Source organism: Geospiza fortis, unplaced genomic scaffold, assembly GCF_000277835.1.
Source record: "Geospiza fortis unplaced genomic scaffold, GeoFor_1.0 scaffold5123, whole genome shotgun sequence".
Lineage (NCBI taxonomy): Eukaryota > Metazoa > Chordata > Aves > Passeriformes > Thraupidae > Geospiza > Geospiza fortis.
The window spans coordinates 14,017-17,792 of record NW_005054965.1 but is presented as its reverse complement, the minus strand read 5'-3'; positions in this window follow the sequence as shown (position 1 = coordinate 17,792).

Below are 3,776 nucleotides of genomic sequence, written 5' to 3'. Positions count from 1 at the left end.
GCCTTTCCCTGCCGGTGTTTTCCCCTTCCCCGTGCTCCCAGCGCGCTGCGTGCGCCCCGGGGTTGGGATTTTGGGCGTGATTTGTGAGCGCCTTCCGCGCAACTTGGGGAAGAGCCGAGCGGCGTCTCCTGGGGTTCGCCAGAATTCCATCCCGGCCTTTAGTGGCAGGCGGGTTCGGTGGGAGGGAGAAGCCCCGGTGCCGCGGGCAGCGGGGATGCGAGGAACGCGAGTTTTTATCCTCCCGGCGCTGGCACGGGGCAGGGCATGGAGAGCTGAGCTTTGGGCTCTTCCCAGCTGCAAGTTCTCTTCTGTTTCTCTCCCTCGCCGCCTGATCTGCGCTAAAAAGAAATGGATTTTTGAGACGGTTTTGAAAGGGCTGCGGGGCTGCCGAGTGTGATTTTCAAAGGGCTTTGTGTCTCTGCTGTCTGATAATTCCCCGCGTGTTTATCAGATCTGATAATTTCCCTCGGCTTGGGCGTTCTCGCTCGGGTTTTACCTCTCCGCCTCCCTGCCCGTGTGCCGGGTGCATTTCTGTGCCGCTTTTGGGGCTTTTCGGCCATCCCTGCCCCGGGCAGGCGGCGCTGCAATTCCAGGTGTGATCCCCAAATCTGGGTACAGCTGCAATTCCAGATGTGATCCCAAAATTTGGGTACATCTGCCTTGGAATTCCACTTGTGCTCCCCAAATCTGGGTACACCTGCCCTGCAATTCCAGGTGTGATCCCCAAATCTGAGTACAGCTGCAATTCCAGATGTGATCCCCAAATCTGGGTGCAGCTGCAGTTCCAGATGTGATCCCCAAGTCTGGGTACAGCTGCAATTCCAGATGTGATCCCCAAGTCTGGGTACATCTGCCTTGGAATTCCAGATGTGATCCCCAAGTCTGGGTACAGCTGCAGTTCCAGATGTGATCCCCAAATCTGGGTACAAACAGGGACAGGAGCTCCGAGAGCTTTTCCGGAGGCCGTGTGAAAGAAAAGTGCGAATTCGCGGAGGCTTTTTTGGTTTTCCCAGCTGGGCACTTGTGTCTCCTGGGCTGCCAGGGGGTTCAGGGGGCTGGTTTAGAATTTTACAATTTTGATTTTCTGCAAGAGGAAGCTCAGAGCTGCAGGAATGGGGGATTTGGGGCCGTCCCTGGGATTATTTGTGAAAACACCTCTGGAATATTGATGTGATCAGAAGAGGCTTTGGTGTTGGAGATGATTGTGAGTTTTGAAGATTGTAATTGACTTTATTAACTAATAATGCTATAGGGAGCCTTTGACTGGTGTTTTCAGAGGAAATCTTGCTGTGGGAAGGGAGGAAATCGGGGTAAATCATCCAAAAATAGAAGATTTTGGGGTGCTGTGCTTTCCTCCTCTCTGCTACAATCACAGAATGCGGAGATTTTACCCCGAGAGCTGCAGCTTCACCTAAAAATGTGAAGTTTTTATCCACGCAGAGTCTCTGTCTGTGCTCGGAGCAGGAGATGCCTTGGGAAGGTTCCCCGAGCTCTGAGCTGGATTTCTGCAGTAAACAGGAGGAGCAGGGACGTGCCCAGAGCACACCTGAGATGGCACAGGTGGATTTCACGTGCTTACAAAACTCCTCACTGACCTATTTCTCTCTGCAGCTCTCAGGGCCAAAAAACAACAACAACAAAAAAATTAAAAAAAATATTAATTTTATTCCTGGTTCCACAAAAAAAAAAAAAAAGAAAGAGGCAGAACTGAAAGGAAGCAGCAGGCAGCTGAGGAGTGGGAGATTTCTCTGATATTCTCTGGATAATTATTATATTCAAACATTTTATAATATATACAATATGTAGCATTATATATAAGGTTATATGTTACATATTGTATATTCATATGTAATTTGATATAGATATATATTATGTATCCCACATTATATACTGTATATAATATAATGTAATGTAATGTAATGTAATTGTTTGGTAGGATAGATTGCTGAATAAACTAGAAAATGCTGTTTAGCACGAAGGAAAGCCTGCATAGAAAACTGAGCTGAAAATATCAAATAGACAGAAATGGAATAATTATCTGTTCTCAGCAGTTCTGTTCATTTAATATATTAAATTAGGTGAAGCATTTAAACTGGTTTCTATGGCATATTATTAGAATTTGTGGATGGGAGAAGACAGTCTGTAAAAATACTAGCATTGGTATTGCTGCTGAGGATAGCTTTAAAAACAGGGGACAAAGCATTTTTCTCTCTCCTGAGAAATGGGGTGGTGTGTCACTGACATATTTTCTGAAAAATTCCTTTGCTAAGATTTTCTCTTGAGAAGCTGAGAAGCCTCAGAAAAGAAATGTAAACAATAACGATCTGATGGCTGTGGAATGTGGTCTGGAGATGGTTTAGCAACAGGTGCATCTTTGATTGGTTGCATGTGAATTGTTTTTAATTAATGGCCAATCACAGTCCAGCTGTCTCGGACTCTCTGGTCAGTCACAAGATTTTATTATTCATTCCATTCCTTTCTTTTCTAGCTTTCTGATATCTCCTTTCTCTTTCTTTAGTATAGTTTTAGTATATAATTTTAAAATAATATAATACAATACAATATAATACAATATAATACGATATAATACAATATAATACAATATAATACAATATAATATATATTGTATTCTCTATAATATTTAATCTATTATATGACATATAAAACACAATATTTTATTTCTCTTGGTTCAATTCCTCCAGCACAGACTCTCAGCCTGCTCTGCTCTCTCCCTGCCAGATCCAGGCTTTCTAAAAGGGAGATGAAGTCAATTTTTAATTGAATTTTACTTTTCAAAACGGCATTCAGTTACATTTTGCTAAATCTGTCCTCTTTGTCCTTTCAGGATTTTATTGAGTGAGGTTTCCCCCCATAATAATGAGGAAAAAAAATGGGATTTTTCTGCAAAGTTCATTTTATTCTCACGAAGTTTCACCCTTTAAATATTAAAGAGATCCAGGTGAGACCTCCCTGCTCTGTCCTGAGCTCCCTCAGGTGAATGTGGCTGAATTTTCCCAGTGTTTTCCACCAAAAATGTGGATTTTTTTAACCCCTTCTTGCCTGGATCCCAGCGCCTCATTCCCAGCTGTAAACACGAGGCCTTAAAATCCTTTCCAGCAGCTCCTGGGTTGGGGCAAAATTTCAGGAATCTCTGAACCCCAAGGGGTTTTTTGGTGGGATCTGTCACGGGTTTGAAGCCTCAAAAGAGCATTTGAATCAAAACCTGATTTTTTTTAAACACATCCCCATAGAAACCAGGCAAAATCCATCCCAATTTGTGCCTTTTCGAGGCAAATTCCATCCCAATTTGTGCATTTTCAGGGAGTTTTCCCAGGATTTGCGAGCAGAATTCCTGAAATTCTCCAAATCAGCGCGGCACAAGAGACAGGCTTCCCCAAAACCCCAAATTCCCTGCCCAATCCCCAAATTCCTGTTGTTTTCCAGCTGGTTCGGGACCTGGGATTTTGCGGGCTGCTCCTGCCTGGATTTAAATAAAAAATAAATAAAAAATAAAAAAATAAAAAGCAAGGAGTGAAACCCAGGCAGGTGCCAGCAGCAGCTCCAGCTCCTGCCCTTCCCGACACCCTTCCCTCGGGAGGTTTCACACTGGGACTTCTCCCAGGAATTCCCAGCAGCTTTTCCAGCACCTTCTGCTGGGCCTGATCTCTTTGGAAATGAGCGTTTTTCCCATAGAAATGAGATTTTTTTTCCCCCTGGAAATGGGATTTTTCCCTCCCTGGAAATGGGATTTTTTACCCCCTGGAAATGGGATTTTT